Source organism: Lutra lutra, chromosome 11 (assembly GCF_902655055.1).
Source record: "Lutra lutra chromosome 11, mLutLut1.2, whole genome shotgun sequence".
In the NCBI taxonomy this organism is placed as follows: domain Eukaryota; kingdom Metazoa; phylum Chordata; class Mammalia; order Carnivora; family Mustelidae; genus Lutra; species Lutra lutra.
This window is the reverse complement of record NC_062288.1, coordinates 24,833,278-24,855,852: the sequence shown is the minus strand read 5'-3', so window position 1 is coordinate 24,855,852 and position 22,575 is coordinate 24,833,278. Positions and strand designations below refer to the sequence as shown.

The window sequence follows — 22,575 nt, the reverse complement described above, 5'->3', positions numbered from 1 at the left end:
ATAAGGATCACATTCTTGGACAGTCTTACAAAATGACTGAATTAGATTATACTTCTAAATGAAAATATTGCTTACTTAAACATCAAAAAATAGGTAATATCCAAAGTATTCAATTTTTTTCTTGTATAGTTTTAATAGTGAATATTTTATTATAAAAATATAACCTATATTGGGGCCCCTGGGTGGCTCAGTCAGTTAAGCATTCAGCTCTTGATTTCAGCTCAGTCATGATCTTAGGGTCAAGGGATTGAGCCTCCTATAGGGCTCTGCTCTCAGCGGGGAGTCTGTGCCCCTGCCCCACATGCTTGGCCACACTCATGCATGTGAACTCACTCTCTCCCGAATACATAAACTTAAAATATAGATACATAAAATCTATACTAATATTCAGTAGTGATTGACTAATATTCTTAGTGATTGACAGGACTAAATATTTACCCATGCGGGCTTTTGATTGTTTTGAGTTAAAACATGTCATTTTAGCCTGTGCATAAGTAATGATGAATGATCTACATGCTTATGATGAAACTAAACCTGTGTTGAGAACCTGTCTGGCACCTATCGTCCACTGGTGTTTAGCAAATGTTTCTTTAGTAGTGAGTAGTTACCCCACAAATTACTTCTGACACAAATGATTACTGAAAACATATTTTGCGTGATTTGAAAAAAATGAAAGTCTATCTGTGGGCTTACAGAGGCTTTGGTTTTCTTTGCCTATGATTTTACTGTATGTTAAACTAATTTCCCATTGCCCTGAAATGCAGAAATGGCTCTAGATAAATTGAGAGTTCTTAAGGGCATGGGAGTGACAACTGTGAGATTGCAGAAACCACATTCTTGCTTTTGGAATGGAATTTTGGCATGTGCAGGAACCATCTTATTAAAGGAAGGTTTATCAGGAAAAATTTGGGTGAAGGTAAAATTGAGAAACCATCCAAACTGAATTAAAATTTCTACTGTTGTGGGGTGCTTGTGTGACTCAGTTAAGCATTTGACTCTTGATTTTGGGTCAGGTCATGATCTCAAGGTGGTGGGATTGAGCCCTGAGTAGGGCTTCATGCTCAGAAGGGAGTCTGCTTGAGATTCTCGCTCTCTTTCTGCCCCTTCACTGCTTATATACATTAACACACACACACACACACACACACACACACACACACACACACTCTTAACAAATAAAATCTTTAAAAAATTCTCGTGTGTTTGATGACTTAATCAGAAATGAAAAATAAGCATAGGGGAAGGGAAAAAAACAAAGAGAGGGAGGTAAATTATAAGAGACTCTTAGCTATAGAGAACAAGCTGAGGGTTGCTAGAGGGAAGGTGGGTCGAGGGATGCACTAAATGGGTGGTGGGTACTAGGGAGGGCACTTGTGATGAGCACTGGGTGTTAAATGTAAGTGAGGAATCACTAAATTCTCCCGAAACCAATATCACACTGTATGTTAACTAACTAGAATTTGGATTAAAATTTGAAGGAAAAAAAAAAAGGTGTTGCTTTAGTGGCTTTTCTTGTCGGTTGTTAAGATGTTCCCCAAAGCTAATTTAGGAGTCACCTTATTTCTGGAATATTCCAGTCTAAGTAGTGGTAAAGTGCTAAGAGTTAATGACAATGAAAGGGCAAAGCCATGGCCAACAGTCATGGTCCAATAAAGCCAAGTCTATTCTCCTTCAGGGCTCAGTTCAGGATCCATCTGTTTAGCCAGATTTTTTCCTAATTGAGAAGAAGTCAGTTTCTTAATTTCAAAATTGCATCATTTCATTTTATTTTGATGGCTTTATTTTTATATGTATAGTTCCTGTGACATTTAATATTGGTATATTTTTAGAAATAAAAGTCTATAATGATGATTGTTTTAGCCTTTGAGCAGATTTTATTGTTAAAAATAATAGTGATGCAAGGTAATATATAGTTTGTACAAAACATGCCAAACTTATTTTAAAACTTATATTTTTGGGGCGCCTGGGTGGATCAGTGGGTTAAGCCACTGCCTTTGGCTCAGGTCATGATCTCAGGGTCCTGGGATAGAGCCCCACATCAGGCTCTCTGCCCAGCAGGGAGCCTGCTTCCTTCCCCCTTCTCTCTGTCTGCCTCTCTGCCTACTTGTGATCTCTGTCTGTCAAATAAATAAATAAAATCTTTAAAAAAAAAAAAAACTTGTATTTTTTATAAATTACTCTATGGAAATTCTTTGCTGTGTGTAAGACTTTATTCTGAAACAAAAGATTCCACATACATAAATTAATAAAAGAACAAAACAATAAAACTTAGTTCCTCCAGGGGAAAAAAAAAATCCTTTAAAAGAAAAAAATCTCCTTTCCATAATGATTGCCTAAGACTAGTGGTTCTCAAAGTCTGGTCTCTGGACAAGCATCATTTTTGTACTTGGAGAAATGCAGATTCTCAGGTGCCACCCACACCTACCGAATCAGAAACTCAGAGTAGAGCATATCTGTCTGCATTTTGACAGGCTCCCCCATAAAATTCTGATGCCCGTTACAGTTTAAGAACTAGCTTAGACTATGGAATGTAAATTAAGAAAGGTCTGAAATTCTGGGTAGACTCATTGGTTCTCCCTGAATCTCAGTCCTGCCTACTGATCCCACTCAAGACTGTTTTCAAGACCCCAGTCCAGAGCAATCGAATCAGAATCTCAGCTTCAGCATTTTAAAAAGTTCTTTGGTGGTTCTAATGAGCAGCAGGACTGAGAGACGCCGTGATGAGTTACACGTACTTGTTCCATAGGTCAAGCATGGGCTGTATCTGCAGCATAGACTAATGTGTGGTTAATCCTGCTGCCCTTTTCTGTTGACCCTACTTCCTTGCTTTTCCTCCTGATCCCATTAGCTGAACCTACAGAGATCTGAAGAGAGCATGGATTGGCTGCCGGAGTAGCTTACATGAGTTGCTCCTATTTGGGGAACTTTTATGTTTGACTTAAAAATTAGCCAGTTGTCCTTGCTTTTTGTCTTAACCCTTTCAGTTTTCCACAGTATAATCAACATTATCTTTCTAAAACAAATCTGATCATGTCCAAACCCTTTCTCACATTGATTTTTATTTTAATTCCAGGATAGTTAACATACAGTGTGACATTAGTTTCAGGAGTACAATATAGTAATTCAACAATTCTGTACATTACTCAGTGCTCAGTGTGCTAAATGTACTCTAATCCCCTTCACCTATTTCCTCCAGACCCCTACCCCTTCCTTCTGGTAACCATCAGTTCTCTGAAATTAAGAGTCTGTTTCTTGGTTTATCTCTCTCTCTCCCCCCTCTCCCCCTCTCTCCCCCCTCTTTCCCCTATCTCTCCTCCTCTCTCCCCCTCCTCCTCTTTGTCTTATTTCTTAAATTCCACATATAAGTAAAAGAATATGGTATTTGTCTTTCTCTGACTTATTTGGTTGGCATTATACTCTCTTACTCTATCCATGTTCTTGTAAATGGTAAGATTTCATTTTTTATGGGTGAATAATATTCCACTGCACATATAAAACACCTCTTTTTCCATCCATCAGTGGACACTTGGGCTGTTTCCATAACTTTGCTGCACCAGTCTGCATCCCACAAATAGAGCAAAAGGGTTCTTCTCCACATCATCACCAACACTTGTGTCTTATGTTTTTGATTTCAGCCTTTCTGACAGTTGTGAGGTGATAGGTCATTGTAGTTTTGATTTGCGTTTCCCTGACAGTGAGTGATATTGAGCATCTTTTCATGTGTATTCTGGCCGTCTGGATGTCTTCTTTGGAGAAATGTCTGGCTACGTCTTCTGCGCTTTTTTAATTGGATTATTTTTTGAGTGTTGAGCTTTATAAATTCTTTATATATTTTAGATACTAGCCCTTTATCCGGTATATCATCTGAAAATATTTCATCCAATTTTTTACGTTGTCTTTTAGTTTTGTTGATTGTTTACTTCACTGTACAGAAGGTTTTTATTTTGATGTGATCCCAGTACTTTATTTTTGCTTTTATTTCTTTGGTCTCAGGAGACCAATCTAGAAAAATGTTGCTAGCCCTGATGTTAGAGAAACTTCTGACTGTGTTCTCTGTAAGGATGTTTATGGTTTCATATCTCACATATAGGTCTTTAATCCATTCTGAGTTTATATTTTTGTGTATTATCTAAGAAAGTGGTCCAGTTTCACTCTTCTGCATGTGGATGTCCAGTTTTCCCAACATCATTTGTTGAAGAGACTGTCTTTTTCCCATTGTCCCATATTCTTTTTTCCTTTGTCAAAGGTTAATTGGCCATAAAATTTTGGGTTTATTTTTGGGTTTTCTATTCTGTTCTGTTGACCTATGTGTCTATTTTTATGCCAGTGCCATGTTGCTTTGATTACTACAGCTTTGTAATATAACTTGAAGTCTAAAATTGTGATACCTCCAGTTTTGTCTTTCTTTTTAAAGATTGCTTTGGCTATTCTAGGTCTTTTCTAGTCACATAGTAATTTTAGAATTGTTCTAAGCCTGTGAAAAATGTTTTCAGTATTTTGGTGGGGATTTCATTAAATGTGTAGACTGCTTTGAGTAGTATAGACATTTTAACAATATTTCTTCTTCCATTCTATGAGTAGATCATGTCCAAACTCTTAAAAATGGCTTGCTAGGCTGTGCCTAAGTTCTTGCTTCCTCTATCCACCATTCCCTTCCCCAAATTCCTCTTGTGCTGCAGACATACTAAATGTTTAATCTGTTAGTTTGAACCTAGCATGTTTTCTCTTTCCTCCTATCAGCAGATCGCATGCAATTCGAGAGAATACTTGGAACAATGCTCTCTGACAGGTGGTCACCTCACCATCACCCATTCATCCAAGTCTTTGATACAATGTCTTTCAAGAAAACTTAACTAGGGGCGCCTGGGTGGCTCAGTGGGTTAAAGCCTCTATCTTAGGCTCAGGGCATGATCCCAGGGTCCTGGGATCGAGCCCCGCATCAGGTTCTCTGCTAGGCGGGGAGCCTTCTTCCCCCTTTCTCTCTGCTTGCCTCTCTGCCTACTTGTGATCTCTGACTGACTTGTGATATCTGTGAAATAAATAAATAAAATCTTTTTTTAAAAAGTTAAAAAAAAGAAAACTGATCATTGAAGCTTGGGATAACACTCTGAGGTTCCTTAGAATCTGCTTTATAGTACTTTGGTATATAGGTTGCTTACTTATCTCAAATTCCCAGTGGACTGGAAAATTAAAAAAGGTATTTTTCATATATTATTAAATTTTTATTCCTACATCTAGCACAGAGCCTACACAAATCACACAGTGTTTTCAATAAACTTTTATTAAGTAAATGAAAAAATGATTTTAAAGCAACTTAAAGAGAGCCAACATAACCAAATAGCAAATTAAAAATAGACAAGAAATGCACCAAAGAAAAAAGCAAAAAGGTAATATAGAGTCAGAGTGAAAGCTGTGCATTAACTGCAGTGATGGACCTAGGATCCAGATGGCTGAGCTCCCAGGTAAATGGCCTTGTTCCTATACCAGCCTGACACTTTAACCCTTTTCTCTCCACCTTCCATGAAAATACTATCTTTTGGCAAAACACTTCAGAGATGCCATTATCTCTTAAAGGAAGTCCATATCTCTCCATTTGTCAGTATTTCCCATACTTTGTTCCTCAAGCACTAGATCTGTAAAGTTTTAATAAATCTGTCATATAAAACTGTTCCATGGTCAAATAAGTTTGGGAGGTACTAGATTAAATTAAGCTGTTTTCTTTAGTGCAGGCACATTCAGAATGTTTATTATGCTTAAGTACTTCGTAAATCTCAAAAAAAAATTTTTTGAGAGACAGCTTGCAGAATTAATTGTTGATATACTGAAACAATTTGAGAAACACTGGCTTAAAAGTATGAGTAAATTTTTCACTCCAAAAAGTTCAGAGAAAAAAGAGAGGGAGGTGTTGTAGAGAGACTGCCTCCATCCCTTAAGAAACTAATTGATCAATTATTTTCTGAACTATGTGAACTTTGTGAGCTCAAAGCAAAAATCTATATATAAAAATAGGGACCTATATATATATATATTTTTCAAGGCTATTAAAAAGTATGCATTAAGTGTATGCAGCATACGATATGATAAGTATAGGATATTGATCTTTCTATAACTACACACTCTTGTGGAACATACAATTCACTCTGGGCAAAGATGTTCTGCCTTGTAAGGACTATAAATATATAACCGTTCAGAGAAAAAGCTAGCAATATGTCAGCTAAAATGGATAAGGAAAATAAAGATTTAGGAGAGACCTTAATTGGCCCTAAGGGAGAATAGTATGAGACCTTTTTGGAGTCTTGGAACTTGGGGTTAAGTTTACATTGAATACAGTGGAATGAGGCACCATTCATTTCCAAAGTTAGATTTTGGGTGTCAGTGAGTAGCCTTAGTAGGTATCTTTACTCTGTGTGCACATTTATACTTAGGAGCTTCTTAGGAGAAAAGGTGCAGACACTTTGACTGGAATCTCAAGGAATGAAACCCTAATTGACTGACCAGGGTGGAACCAGGTGAGCGAATCTCGATTATTCTCAGGCCTGAGTTCCTCAGAAAGAAACTCCTCTCAGTAAGGGAGGCTGAGCCAGGGACCAACACTTGAGTGTGCCAAGATCTCATTTATCAGAAGAAAGTTATCTTTTCAGGCACATTGTCCTCTTAATTTTTTAAGTTTTCTAAGCAATCATTCTGCCACTGAGGGAAAATTTAGAGACCGACAATTTGAGAGGTTCGTGTCCTAACCATTTCAAGTTTCTTTTATACATGGAGACATGGAAGTGTTCAGTGTAGGATCCCTAACTTGGCTTATCTTAGAGGGGCCTAGTGGACTCTCTCTGTGTGTGTGTGTGTGCGCGTATCCGCACATGCATGCACACGTGTTCACACTTCATCACTATTTCCACTGAGGAAATATTCCTCTTTCTTTCATGGTGATCCTGAAGGGGCCTGTCAATCACACAATCCCACCCTCTCCTAGCTCCTCAGGATAACCTATCCAGTCAATGAGTGTGATAATCTAACAGGTAGACATTCACATCTTAGTCTTTCATGAGATTAGCTAGATATCGGGAACGAGAGAGGCTCTCTTTCTTTTAGTTCATGAACTATGGAGATAAGGAGCTGAGGCTGACCATATTCCTCTTTCCTGTCCCATAGAAAAGCTTCCATAACAATGAAGTTGTCATGTAGAAGGAAGCAGAGCCCAGAAATAGGGAAACTGAGTCAGACAACTTTGTTGGAGACCCTAGATCTAAATGCTCTCAAAGTCTACCTCATGCTTTCACTTCTCAGGTGCATGAATCAATATTTACTTATTTATTCACTTACTTAAGCTAGCTTGAATTTCCTTTTGGTTTCTTTTAGAGAGAGGCTTTTACTACTAGACCTTTTCACAAGGAGGAGGCGGGAAGTGGCAGAAGTTTTTATCGGGACATTGGGGAGCATGGCACTGGGGATTTAGGAAGAGGTGTCTGATGTTCATGTGAGCCACAGACTTGAACTCCTAGGGCTTCCAACAAAGTTGGCTGTGACGGGTTATGTCCTGTTGTACCAGGGAAGAACTGCCATTGGTCACTGGCACTGTCACATGGGCCATGCTCAACTAAGGGCAGAAAGGGGTTTGAAAATGGAGTTTGACCTCTAGGACACTTACTTGAGGTATCGCTCCCTTGGAGTCTGAAGGGTGAGTCCAAGGACAAATATTTCATAATTTACCAAAAGCAAATGTTGGAAATTTCTAGAAAAACAGAAGTCCATACGAATATTGTAATTTCCGTAAACAAAATTGGTTTAAGTTACAGTTTTAAGTAGAACCTCAGACGATTTATATAGAGAAAGAAGTGAGGAGAGGTTATTCTAAAGAGAAGGAAAACAATAAAATCTTGATATTCATTCAACTGTGAGAACCACAGACTGATAAGACAAGATGACAATTTTGGAGGGGGTCATGAGAAATAAGGCTGGTTCACTATAAGAAGGCTGGATTATGGTGCAGCTTCTCAGAAGTTTAAATCAGACTTAGTATAAAATAGGAGAGAAGAGAAGGGTTTTTAGATCACCAAATGGTATGAATTTAGCCTCACCTGTTTCATTTGCTTGCAATATAAATATAATCACACTTATTTTCTAGTTAGTTGTTTGAGTTTTCAAGTTTCCTTCTATAGCATAAGTTCCTCTCTTTCCCTTTTTGACATGTCCCGCTATACCCCCACCCCAACCCCACAACGAATTGTTGAGGAACCAAAGGGCTTACTCAATACAAAGGAAATCAGTTCTGCTTCCACGTATCACACAGAGAGAGAGATCTGTAAGGTCAGACTGGCCCATGTCCACCACTGGTTTGGTCACGGGCATCTCCCACTGTCAGATGCTTCTTGTCACTTCCTTCATAAGTGCCCTTGCAGGTCCACATACCTGCCCAGGATGGAGTGGTGACCAGTTTTCAGCTTCAATGATCTAGATCATTGAAATATTTATTTTCACAGACACTTTCCAAAAACAGGTCCCCATATACCACAGTAGCTGGGTCTGAATTCCCACTGTATCACAAGAAAGCTGGAGTACAGGGATGTCCTTTGAGGGTAAACTCAAAATTCCACACGCTCTGCCTCCCAGCAGCTGATCACAGAGTACACTTTGCTGCCCTGCTGCAAATTGGTTACAGGTTGAATGATGCCAAGTGCTCTTGGTGATGTGAATAAACCGCAAGGTTTTTTTTGTTTGTTTGTTTGTTTTTTAAGATATTATTTATTTCAATCTCAAGTAGGTGGAGAGGCAGGCAGAGAGAGAGAGAGAGAGGAGGAAGCAGGCTCCCTACTGAGCAGAGAGCCCGATGCGGGGCTCGATCCCAGGATCCTGAGATCATGACCTGAGCCGAAGGCAGAGGTTTAACCCACTGAGCCATGCAGGTGCCCCTAAACCGCAAGTTTTATAAAATGCTGGTAGGCGTACAAATTGCTACACCCACCTCAAAAAACAATTTCACATTTAGAGTTCAAGATGTGACTGTGCTTATCCTAGATAATTCTGCTTGGAGATGTGACTATGCTTGTACTCCCTAATTCTCCTTCCTAAGGATCAGCTCTAGACAAGTATGCTCATGGCACTATTGATGAAAGACGGGGAAATGACCACACTGTTTAGCAAAGAAGAGTACGTAAATTGATACTGTCCTACAGTGGATTAAAAATCAGTGAAAATGAACAAGAGCTACACATGTCAACATTCATAAACCTCAAACAAGTTTGAGCAACAACACAAAAGCAAGTCCTAAAAGAATATGTGCAATCTGATGCCATATATCACATACCATTTCAAAAATATGAAAAACTGAGCAATATATAAAGACGAGGTTACATGTGTGCTAATTCAATAAAGTAATGCAAAGATTAGTAAATACCAACTTCAGGATCCAGGTTAGCTCTGGAGAGGTTGGAGAGCGCCATGGTCAGAGTTAGTCATATGGGGGGCTCCAAAGATAATAACTTTATATAACCCAGGCGACGCAAGTATCTGTTTTATTCTTCTTTAAACCATAGTCTATGCTCAATGTTTGGTGCATACCTATCTACATACAAACATTCATAATTTTAAAAAAACAAAAAACTCAAAGGATCATTTAAGTGGGCTCTATAGCTCCAGAAGTACAAGACCAGTCAGAAAATCTTCTTGGCTCCCTCTTGACTCCCTGTCTTGCAAAACTCTTATGGCGGTGAAGGATCATTTGCATAAGAACCCCAGGGGCTTTCTGGGAGTGGAAAAGACCAAAATACCAATTCCTCCCTAGCTGTTCTCTGCAAACAACCACAAATACTAGTGATCAGATCATGAGACCCTGGGAGAGTCTCCTCACACAAAAGCTTTCCTATGGACAATGACCACTCACATCTCCCAGCACTTCAACCTCCAGGTCTCTCTCCTCCAGGCGACCATGGCTCTAGCATGTAGCCTCCCGAGTAACCATGTACTCTGCATTTGTTCAATGTTTGTTCCCTTCCTGCTCTTCTCCTCTCTTTCTTCACCTCCTTCCCCATTCCTTTTTTAAATTAAAACCTTCACTCTCTATTTGCCAAATTCTTAAAGCACATAGTAATAGAGAAGAAATGGCGTGAGAAAAGGACAAAAGAATAATAAATTATTCCCCCAATACTGGTCTAAATATACTCATTGTGTCCTTGTAGGTGTTTGAGAACAACAGAGCCTTCCTTATTAGGTAAGTACAGCAAATGTAAAGAAGTTGTGTCTTACATCAGGACTTATCAGTGTCTTTAAAACTCTAAGGGGAGGATCTGGTATGCTATTCATTTCCAAAATTTGACCAAAAACATCCCTTCTTTTCTACCTGTCTTTCTTGAATAATAATATGTCCTGTGGAGAAATTATGGGAAATACTGAGTTGGAATTATGACCAATACTGTTCTCAAAGTAAAAGGAAAAGAAGTTAAATATTTTTTACATGAAATATTAGTAATAAAATATTTTAATTGAATTCTCCTCCTTTCTACAGTGTATTCTTTGTTGCTAGGTGGATAGCAAATTCTCTATGGTAAATATTGCAGTTTAGTGAATATTTTCTCAACATAATCACCTTTAAAAAAAACTTACATCAAGCTTTCTCCCCCAGTACTGAATGAGTATCTATTCTATATTAGGTACTATCTTAGTGCTGGAAACACAATTGTGAAAAACATAGACCTAACTACTGTCCTCATGGAGCTTATATGTAAGAAAAATAAATGGTTAGAAAGTAATCCCCTCTCTTAAACACACTTAACAGTAAAATAAGGAATACAATTTGAAGGCAAATTTAATGTGATTTTTTAAGCCCCCAATATATTTTTTAAATTATTATGACTCTACTCAAGTAACTATTAAAAGTAAAAATTATTGCATAGGGAAGAAAAAATCATCCTGTCATAAAAAATTGACTTAGAACTTTTGATTTACTTGGTCCCTGCTCAAACATTTCTCTTCTGTTAATAGGAGCACATTGCATCACAGGACAATAACACCTTCATCCATTCAGGCTTTTAATTATTGTCTTTGCCTTTTATTACCTGAAGTTCTAGCAAATGTACTCAAATCCACTGTGAAGGCAAATTACTGATGCCACTGACAATATGAGAATTAACACAACTGATGAAAATAATGGTGGAAAAATACTATAATCAAATCTGATATAGAAAAGATCTGGTAGAATAAGAAATGTTAACAAAGAAAAATAATTATAAGAATGATAACAAAATGAATTATTCAGGGGTGAATTATTAAGAGAGATGCTTGAGAAAAGGGTAAGCCCTCTAGTATTCTTCAGAATACCTCTTTGAGATCATCCTGTAAAAGCCAACTATGAAGGTAGTCAGACTCTTTTTTTTCTATTTTTAACTTTTTTTAAATTTTAATTTTTTTTTAGTGTTCCAAGATTCATTGTTTATGCTCCACACCCAGTGCTCCACACAATCCGTGCCCTCCTTAATACCCACCATCAGTCTCACCCAACCCCCCAGCCCCCTCCTCCAAAACCCTCAGTGTGTTTCTCAGAGTCCACAGTCCCTCATGGTTTGTCTCCCCCTCCAATTTCCCCCAACTCCCTTCTGTCTTCTTTACTTATTTGGAAAAGTACTATGCCGAAAGTATATATTGTTTTGCCCTTTGTTCAACAAATTAGAGCACAGTTGAAATGCAATCTTAATTTTGTTAAATATAAGCTATGTTTTTTTTTTTTTTCAGAATCTTAAATTTCATCTGTCAGGAACACATCCAGTCAACTTAATCATTATTTATTACTCATTTTTCTTCCTGTTTTAAAAGGATTCACTTCAAAAGCCCTTTCCATTGTCTATTATTCTCATATGATGATTTCCTATGCTGGTATTCTTCTAATTTAAACATAAGTCTAAAAGTCACACTGAAGTTTAGAGCTCTATTTTCTCAGTAAATGAGTTCCTAATTCTAGTTTTGGAAATTGTAGTTAGATGACTTAGCCATGTGCCTGAGGTTGCTAAAATACTGAACCTTTCATTTTTAATAGGATGGTATTTGGCTCCAAGTACTATGCTCTTGCCACCAAAGCAATGAAAACAATAAGTCTCTGCGGTAGGCAGAATAATGGCTCCCCAAAGATGTCTATGGTCTAATCCCTGGAATCAGTGGATACGTTACACAGTGTACAAAACTTTGCAGATGAGAATATGTCAAAGATCTTCACATAGGAGAGAGTATCCTAGTTTACCCAGGTGGGCCCGATGTAGTCATAAGGGTCCTTAGGGAGGCAGGAGGGTCAAAATATTTAGATAGAGGCCAAGATCAGAGAGGAGAGGTTGGGCTGCAGAGAGCAGGGGCCTGTGAGGCAAGAAACACAGGTACTTTCCAAAAGCTTGAAAGGTAAGCAAATAGATTGTCCCCTAAAGCCTCCAAGTGACATGCAGTCCCATGGACCGATGTTAGACTTCTGACTCCAAAACTGTAGAACAGTTTGTATTGCTTAAACCCACTAAAATTTGGTGGTAATTTTCTGCAGCAAAAGGAAACCAGTACAGTCTTGTTTAGAATTTTTTTTTTTCCTGTTTTCTGTTCTGAAAATGCAAGGAAAACTTAGCTTTCCCCTATCCAGGTCCCTTTTAGGAGACACTTGGCAAGGAACAGAGAAATGGCTTTCATTTTCTAACTGTACTTTTTTTTTTTTTAAAGATTTTATTTATTTGACAGAGAACACAAGTAGGCAGAGAGGCAAGCAGAGAGAGAGAGAGAGGAAGGGAAGCAGGCTCCCCGCTGAGCAGAGAGCCCCATGGGGGGCTCAATCCCAGAAACCCTGGCATCACGATTGGAGCTGAAAGCAGAGGCCCTAACCCACTGAGCCACTCAGGCGCCCCTTTCTAACTGTTCTTAATAGATCAGTTCAAAAGTCTTTCCTCCATGAGGCCTTAAGTCCATCCCCTGGCCTCTCATGCCAGGATGCTTTTATTTCAAGTGACCATAGGTCCATTCTGAAGGTGCAATGGGTGAAATTAATGACTATGCTGGGAAAAGAGGGATAAACTAGAACTGTCCTGGGACAGGTGGTCACCCAGCTTATATTTCCACCACAGTGCTCATGGCAGTTTGCTTTTGAATTACAGTTAAGCACTTGTCTACCCCGCCACTACTGGTCCCCCCTCCCAGTCCTTTTGTCAGAGATAAGGGACGTTTTCCTCTTTCTCTGTTCTCCATGATGTATTTATCAGCATCATAACCCTCAGTATCCTGATCATTATAATAGCTACAACTCCCATCATACTCACTATGTGTTGGACACACTGTGTGCATCACATGTGGTAAGTCAGCCCTGGCAACAGCTAGGCAGGATGGCACTGATGTTATCCTCAGTTTATAGAACTATTATCGAGGCAGGGAGAAGCTAGGTAATATGCTCAAGGTCACACAGTGAGAAATGGCAGAACCAGGAGGCAGGTGTAGACGGCTGGCTTCTTTATCACTCTTGACTCCCCAAGTAGGACTTTTCACCAACACAGCATATGTAGTCATTTGAAAAGTGAAGGACACAGAATTTGGCACAATTACACCCCTAATTCTAATTGTTAATAGAAAAAAGGGTTTGGGCAACAAAGAATTTCAATGTAATAATTTGTGTTCTATCTAAACCTCTATGGCATGGGGCAGCTGGGTGGCTCAGTCGGTTTAGTGTCTGCCTTCAGCTCAGGTCATGATCCTGGACTCCCAGGATCAAGCCCCACGTAAGGCTCCCTGCTCAGCAGGGAGTCTGCTTCTCCCTCTGTCCCTCACCCTGCTCATGCTTTCTCTCTCTCTCTCACTCTCTCTCTCAAATAAATAAAATCTTAAAAAAAAAAAAAACCCTCTATGGCAAATTAAAATAGCTATCCACACAGATATTGCCCCTGATGTTTTAAGAAGTCAATTGAAATTATTAGAATTAACTTGGGAAAATAGGAGTCACTAGAAGGAACATATGAATTTTTTATTTTCCAGTTAAGATACATAAGTGACATACAGCACTGTAAAAGCATATAGCATAATGATTCATAATGATTCAATTTACCTATATTGTGAAATGATTAACAACTTAAAATAAGTTTAGTTAATATCCATCATTTCATATTTACCATATTTTTTAAATTAAAACTTTTTTTTTCTTTGCCATGACAATTCCTAGGATCTGCTCTTTTAACAGCTATCAAATATACAGTAGTGTTGACTATAGTCATTATGTTGCACATTAAATTCCCTGTAATTATGTATCTTTTTTCTTTAAAGATTTTATTTATTTATTTGACAGAGAGATCACAAGTAGGCAGAGAGGCAGAGAGAGAGGGGAGATCATGAACTGAGATCATGACCTGAGCTAAAGGCAGAGGCTTAATGCACTGAGCCACCCAGGCACCCCTGTAATTATGTATCCTTATAATTAATTGGAAGTTTCTACCTTTTGACCATGTACATCTAATTCCCCTTCCCTTCCCTGCTCATCTCTAGTAACAAGTTTGATCTCTTTTTCAAATGTTTTTCTTTTTTAAGATTCTACATGTAAGCGAGATCACATGGTATTTGCCTTTCTCTTTTTTCCCCCTCTAACTTATTTCACTAATCATAACCTCAAGGTTGTGTCACAAATGGCAGGATTTCTTTCTATTTTATGGTTGAATAATACACCATTGGGGGGGGGGGGCGGTGTGCGCGCGCACATGTGTATGCGCACTTGCCAACCGCGTTGTCTTTATCCATCCACCCATTGGTGGATGCTTAAATTGATTCCATGTCTTGAGTGTTGTAAATAATACTGCTATGAACATGGGGCTCCAGACATTTCTTTCACATAGTGTTTTCATTTCCTTCAGATATATTTCCAGAAGTAGACTTTCTGGATTATATGGTAGTTTAATACTTAATTGTTGAGAAAACTCCATATTGTTTTTCATAGTGTTTGTTAAATTTGCAGTCCCACCAGCAATGCACCAACGTTACCTTTTGTCACATCTTTGCCAGCATTTTTCTTCTTGAAGATAGCCATTCTAACTGTTGTAAGAAGATATCTTGTCATGGTTTTTTTTTTTTTTTTTTTTTTTTTTTTTTTTTTTTCAGCATAACAGTATTCATTATTTTTGCACCACACCCAGTGCTCCATGCAATCCGTGCCCTCTACAATACCCACCACCTGGTGCCCCCAACCTCCCACCCCCCACCCCTTCAAAATTCTCAGATTGTTTTTCAGAGTCCATAGTCTCTCATGGTTCACCTCCCCTTCCAATTTCCCTCAACTCCCTTCTCCTCTCCATCTCCCCTTGTCCTCCATGCTATTTGTTATGCTCCACAAATAAGTGAAACCATATGATAATTGACTCTCTCTGCTTGACTTATTTCACTCAGCATAATCTCTTCCAGTCCCGTCCATGTTGCTACAAAACTTGGGGATTCATCCTTTCTTTCTTTCTTTTTTTTTTTTTTACAGCTTTATAAACATATATTTTTATCCCCAGGGGTACAGGTCTGCGAATCGCCAGGTTTACACACTTCACAACACTCACCATAGCACATACCCTCCCCAATATCCATAACCCCACCCCCTCTCCCAACCCCCTCCCCCCATCAACCCTCAGTTTGTTTTGTGAGATTAAGAGTCACTTATGGTTTGTCTCCCTCCCAATCCCATCTTGTTTCATTTACTCTTCTCCTACCCCCTCGACCCCCCATGTTGCATCTCCTCTCCCTCATATCAGGGAGATCATATGATAGTTGTCTTTCTCCGATTGACTTATTTCGCTAAGCATGATACCCTCTAGTTCCATCCACGTCGTCGCAAATGGCAAGATTTCATTTCTTTTGATGGCTGCATAGTATTCCATTGTGTATATATACCACATCTTCTTTATCCATTCGTCTGTAGATGGACATCTAGGTTCTTTCCATAGTTTGGCTATTGTAGACATTGCTGCTATAAACATTCGGGTGCACGTGCCCCTTCGGATCACTACGTTTGTATCTTTAGGGTAAATACCCAGCAGTGCAATTGCAGGGTCATAGGGTAGTTCTATTTTCAACCTTTTGAGGAACCTCCATGCTGTTTTCCAGAGGGGTTGCAACAGCTTGCATTCCCACCAACAGTGTAGGAGGGTTCCCCTTTCTCCGCATCCTCGCCAGCATCTGTCATTTCCTGACTTGTTAATTTTAGCCATTCTGACTGGTGTGAGGTGATATCTCATGGTGGTTTTGATTTGTATTTCCCTGATGCCGAGTGATATGGAGCACTTTTTCATGTGTCTGTTGGCCATCTGGATGTCTTCTTTGCAGAAATGTCTGTTCATGTCCTCTGCCCATTTCTTGATTGGATTATTTGTTCTTTGGGTGTTGAGTTTGCTAAGTTCTTTATAGATTTTGGACACTAGCCCTTTATCTGATATGTCATTTGCAAATATCTTCTCCCATTCTGTCAGTTGTCTTTTGGTTTTTTTAACTGTTTCCTTTGCTGTGCAAAAGCTTTTGATCTTGATAAAATCCCAAAAGTTCATTTTGGCCCTTGCTTCCCTTGCCTTTGGTGATGTTCCTAGGAAGATGTTGCTGCGGCTGACGTCGAAGAGGTTGCTGCCTGTGTTCTCCTCAAGGATTTTGATGGATTCCTTTCTCACATTGAGATCCTTCATCCATTTTGAGTCTATTTTCGTGTGTGGTGTAAGGAAATGATCCAATTTCATTTTTCTGCATGTGGCTGTCCAATTTTCCCAACACCATTTATTGAAGAGGCTGTCTTTGTTCCATTGGACATTCTTTCCTGCTTTGTCGAAGATGAGTTGACCATAGAGTTGAGGGTCCATTTCTGGGCTCTCTATTCTGTTCCATTGATCTATGTGTCTGTTTTTGTGCCAGTACCATGCTGTCTTGATGATGACAGCTTTGTAATAGAGCTTGAAGTCCGGAATTGTGATGCCACCAACGTTGGCTTTCTTTTTCAATATTCCTTTGGCTATTCGAGGTCTTTTCTGGTTCCATATAAATTTTAGGATTATTTGTTCCATTTCTTTGAAAAAAATGGATGGTACTTTGATAGGAATTGCATTAAATGTGTAGATTGCTTTAGGTAGCATAGACATTTTCACAATATTTATTCTTCCAATCCAGGAGCATGGAACATTTTTCCATTTCTTTGTGTCTTCCTCAATTTCTTTCATGAGTACTTTATAGTTTTCTGAGTATAGATTCTTAGTCTCTTTGGTTAGGTTTATTCCTAGGTATCTTATAGTTTTGGGTGCAATTGTAAATGGGATTGACTCCTTAATTTCTCTTTCTTCTGTCTTGTTGTTGGTGTAGAGAAATGCAACTGATTTCTGTGCATTGATTTTATATCCTGACACTTGACTGAATTCCTGTACAAGTTCTAGCAGTTTTGGAGTGGAGTCTTTTGGGTTTTCCACATAGAGTATCATATCATCTGCGAAGAGTGATAGTTTGACTTCTTCTTTGCCGATTTGGATGCCTTTAATTTCCTTTTGTTGTCTGATTGCTGAGGCTAGGACTTCTAGTACTATGTTGAATAGCAGTGGTGATAACGGACATCCCTGCCGTGTTCCTGACCTTAGCGGAAAAGCTTTCAGTTTTTCTCCATTGAGAATGATATTTGTGGTGGGTTTTTCATAGATGGCTTTGATAATATTGAGGTATGTGCCGTCTATCCCTACACTTTGAAGAGTTTTGATCAGGAAGGGATGCTGTACTTTGTCAAATGCTTTTTCAGCATCTATGGAGAGTATCATATGGTTCTTGTTCTTTCTTTTATTAATGTGTTGTATCACATTGATTGATTTGCGGATGTTGAACCAGCCTTGCAGCCCTGGAATAAATCCCACTTGGTCGTGGTGAATAATCCTTTTAATGTACTGTTGAATCCTATTGGCTAGTATTTTGGCGAGAATTTTTGCATCTGTGTTCATCAAGGATATTGGTCTGTAGTTCTCTTTTTTGTTGGGATCCTTGTCTGGTGTTGCGATCAAGGTGATGCTGGCCTCATAAAATGAGTTTGGAAGTTTTCCTTCCATTTCTATTTTTTGGAACAGTTTCAGGAGAATAGGAATTAGTTCTTCTTTAAATGTTTGGTAGAATTCCCCCGGGAAGCCGTCTGGCCCTGGGCTTTTGTTTGTCTGGAGATTTTTGATGACTGTTTCAATCTCCTTACTGGTTATGGGTCTGTTCAGGCTTTCTATTTCTTCCTGGTTCAGTTGTGGTAGTTTATATGTCTCTAGGAATGCATCCATTTCTTCCAGATTGTCAAATTTGTTGGCGTAGAGTGGCTCATAGTATGTTCTTATAATTGTCTGTATTTCTTTGGTGTTCGTTGTGATCTCTCCTCTTTCATTCATGATTTTATTTATTTGGGTCCTCTCTCTTTTCTTTTTGATAAGTCTGGCCAGGGGTTTATCAATCTTATTAATTCTTTCAAAGAACCAGCTCCTAGTTTCGTTGATTTGTTCTATTGTTTTTTTGGTTTCTATTTCATTGATTTCTGCTCTGATCTTTATGATTTCTCTTCTCCTGCTGGGTTTAGGGTTTCTTTCTTGTTCTTTCTCCAGCTCCTTTAGGTGTAGGGTTAGGTTGTGTACCTGAGACCTTTCTTGTTTCTTGAGAAAGGCTTGTACCGCTATATATTTTCCTCTCAGGACTGCCTTTGTTGTGTCCCACAGATTCTGAACCGTTGTGTTTTCATTATCATTTGTTTCCATAAATTTTTTCAATTCTTCTTTGATTTCCTGGTTGACCCATTCATTCTTTAGAAGGATGCTGTTTAGTCTCCATGTATTTGGGTTCTTTCCAAATTTCCTCTTGTTATTGAGTTCTAGCTTTAGAGCATTGTGGTCTGAAAATATGCAGGGAATGATCCCAATCTTTTGATACCGGTTGAGACTTGATTTAGGACCAAGAATGTGATCTATTCTGGAGAATGTTCCATGTGCACTAGAGAAGAATGTGTATTCTGTTGCTTTGGGATGAAATGTTCTGAATATATCTGTGATGTCCATCTGGTCCAGTGTGTCATTTAAGGCCTTGATTTCCTTGTTGATCTTTTGCTTGGATGATCTGTCCATTTCAGTGAGGGGAGTGTTAAAATCCCCTACTATTATTGTATTCTTGTCGATGTGTTTCTTTGATTTTGTTATTAATTGGTTTATATAGTTGGCTGCTCCCACGTTAGGGGCATAGATATTTAAAATTGTTAGATCTTCTTGTTGGACAGTTCCTTTGAGTATGATATAGTGTCCCTCCTCATCTCTTATTATAATCTTTGGCTTAAAATCTAATTGATCTGATTTAAGGATTGCCACTCCTGCTTTCTTCTGATGTCCATTAGCATGGTAAATTCTTTTCCACCCCCTCACTTTAAACCTGGAGGTGTCTTCGGGTGTAAGATGAGTTTCTTGTAGGCAACATATAGATGGTTTTTGTTTTTTTATCCATTCTGATACCCTGTGTCTTTTGATTGGGGCATTTAGCCCATTAACATTCAGGGTAAGTATTGAGAGATATGAATTTAGTGCCATTGTATTGCCTGTAAGGTGACTGTTATTGTATATTGTCTCTGTTTCTTTCTGATCTACTACTTTGAGGGTCTCTCTTTGCTTAGAGGACCCCTTTCAATATTTCCTGTAGAGCTGGTTTGGTATTTGCAAATTCTTTCAGTTTTTGTTTGTCCTGGAAGCTTTTAATCTCTCCGTCTATTTTCAATGATAGCCTAGCTGGATATAGTATTCTTGGCTGCATGTTTTTCTCATTTAGTACTCTGAATATATCATGCCAGCTCTTTCTGGCCTGCCAGGTCTCTGTGGATAAGTCTGCTGCCAATCTAATATTTTTACCATTGTACGTTACAGACTTCTTTTCCCGGGCTGCTTTCAGGATCTTTTCTTTGTCACTAAGACTTGTCAATTTTACTATTAGGTGACAGGGTGTAGACCTATTCTTATTGATTTTGAGGGGGGTTCTCTGAACCTCCTGGATTTTGATGCTTGTTCCCTTTGCCATATTGGGGAAATTCTCTCCAATAATTCTCTCCAATATACCTTCTGCTCCCCTCTCTGTTTCCTCTTCTTCTGGAATCCCAATTATTCTAATGTTGTTTCGTCTTATGGTGTCACTTATCTCTCGAATTCTCCCCTCGTGGTCCAGTAGCTGTTTGTCCCTCTTTTGCTCAGCTTCTTTATTCTCTGTCATTTGGTCTTCTATATCGCTAATTCTTTCTTCTGCCTCATTTATCCTAGCAGTGAGAGCCTCCATTTTTGATTGCACCTCATTAATAGCTTTTTTGATTTCAACTTGGTTAGATTTTAGTTCTTTTATTTCTCCAGAAAGGGCTTTTATATCTCCCGAGAGGGTTGCTTTAATATCTTCCATGCCTTTTTCAAGCCCGGCTAGAACCTTGAGAATCATCATTCTGAACTCTATATCTGACATATTACCAATGTCTGTATTGATTAGGTCCCTAGCCTTTGGTATTGCCTCTTGTTCTTTTTTTTGTTGTGAATTTTTCCGCCTTGTCATTTTGTCCAGATAAGAGTTTATGAAGGAGCAAGTAAAATACTAAAAGGGTGGCAACAACCCCAGGAAAATATGCTTTAGCCAAATCAGAAGAGATCCTGAATTGTGAGGGGGGAGAAAGGGGATAAAAAGGGGTTCAGAAAGAAAGAAAAAAAAAAAACTATTAAAAAAAAGAAAGCCGATAAAGAAAAAATATAAAAAGAGGAAAAAATATATATATATTAGATAAACTATTTAAAAAACGTTAAAAAAAGAAAACGGTAAAAGTTAAAAAAAATTTAGCAGAAGAAGAGAAAAAGAAAAAAAAATTGAAAAAGAAAAAAAAATTAAATTAACTGCAAGGCTAAAAAATCATGGGGAGAAAGCCATGAGTTCCGTGCTTTGCCTTCTTCTCCTCTGGAATTCCGCCGTTCTCCTTGGGAGGTGAACTTGGTCCTGGCTGGGTTTCCCGTAGATCTTCTGGGGGAGGGGCCCGTTGTAGTGATTCTCAAGCGTCTTTGCCCCAGGCGGAGTTGCACCGCCCTTACCCGGGGCCGCGCTGAGTCATCCGCTCGGGTTCGCTTTCGGGAGCTTTTGTTCCCTGAGCGCTTTCCGTAGAGTCCGGAGGACGGGAATAAAGATGGCGGCCTCCCGGTCTCCGGCCCGGAGGAGCCGAGACCCCGGGGCCCCACTCCTCAGTGCGCCCTCAGAGAACAGCGCCAAATGACTCCCGTCACCCTGGCCTCCGGCCGCGCTCCGAGCTGACCGAGCCTGCGACCGGTTCAAGGCAACCCTGAGCTGAGAGTCACTCCTCGGCTCTGTCTCTGCAACCGGCTTCCCCGTTCTAATACCGGTAAGCTCTGCGACACTCAGACACCCCCGATCCTTCTGCGACCCTGCGGGACCTGAGGCCGCGCTTACCCCGCCTGGGCTTCACCCCAGTTAAGCCTCTGGAGCGATGTCCCTTAGCGGAACAGACTTTTAAAAGTCCTGATTTTGCTCCGTTGCTCTGCCGCTCGCCGGGAGCCGGCCCCTCCCCCCGCGGTCTATCTTCCCGTCGCTTTGGATTCACTTCTCCGCCAGTCCTACCTTGCAGAAAGTGGTTGATTTTCTGTTTCTGGAATTGCTGTTCTTCTTCTCTTCAATCTCCCGTTGGATTTGTAGGTGTTTGCAATCTTTAGATAAGCTATTTAGCTGATCTCCCGCTACCCGAAGTAGTCTCAGCCTGCTACTTCTCCGCCATCTTGACTCCTCCCCTCATGGTTTTGATTTGTTTTTCCCTCATAATTAGTAATGTTGAGCACCTTGTCATGTACCTGTTGATCATTTACATATCTTCTTTGAAAGAATGTCTATTCAGGTCCTTTGTCCATTTATTAATTGGATTATTGGGGGAGGTTAATGAGTTGTATGAATTCTTGATATATTTTGGGTCTCATCTGTCAGTTACATGGTTTGCAAATATGTTTTCTCATTAGGTAGGCTGTATTTTCATTTTGTTGATGGATATTTTTGCTTTGCAAAAACTTTTTAGTTTGTTATAGTCCCACTCGTTAATTTTTTTTTATTTTGTTGCTTGTGCTATATTAAAATCTTTGCCAACATTGATGTCAGGGAGCTTACTGTATGTTTTCTTCTGAAAGTTTTATGGTTCTAGATCTCATATTCAAGTCTTCAATCCGTTTTGAGTTAATTTTTGTGAGTCACATAAGATAGTCGAGTTATTCTTTTACATATGAATATCTAGTTTATTGACAAGACTATATTTTTTATGGAGTATTCTTGGCTCTTTTGTCCTATATTAATAGTCTTTATATGCATGTGTTTATTTCCAGGCTCCATTCTGTTCCTCAGAAATATGTGTCTGTTTTTATGCAAGTACATGAAATTTTGATTACTGTAGTTTTATATTATAACTTGAAATCAGGAAGTGTGACGCCTCCTGTTTTGTTCTTTGTCAGGATTGTTTTGGCTCTTTGGGGTCTTTGGAGTTCCAGAAAAAATTTTAGGGTTATTTTTTTCCACTTCTGTAAAAAGTGTCACTGTAATCTTGAGGGGGATTGCATTAAA

General features: G+C 39.1%; 1 long non-coding RNA gene across 2 annotated transcripts in view; it reads left to right on the top strand.

Moving 5' to 3' along the window:
- Positions 1–9,395, top strand: part of LOC125081465 (uncharacterized) — a 489,301-nt gene extending 479,906 nt beyond the window's left edge. For both annotated transcript variants that reach the window (XR_007121692.1, XR_007121691.1), the window contains 2 exons: positions 6,437–6,509; positions 9,071–9,395. This is a non-coding gene — a long non-coding RNA (uncharacterized LOC125081465). The remainder of the gene's footprint in view (positions 1–6,436; positions 6,510–9,070) is intronic.
- Positions 9,396–22,575: the final 13,180 nt, after the last annotated feature.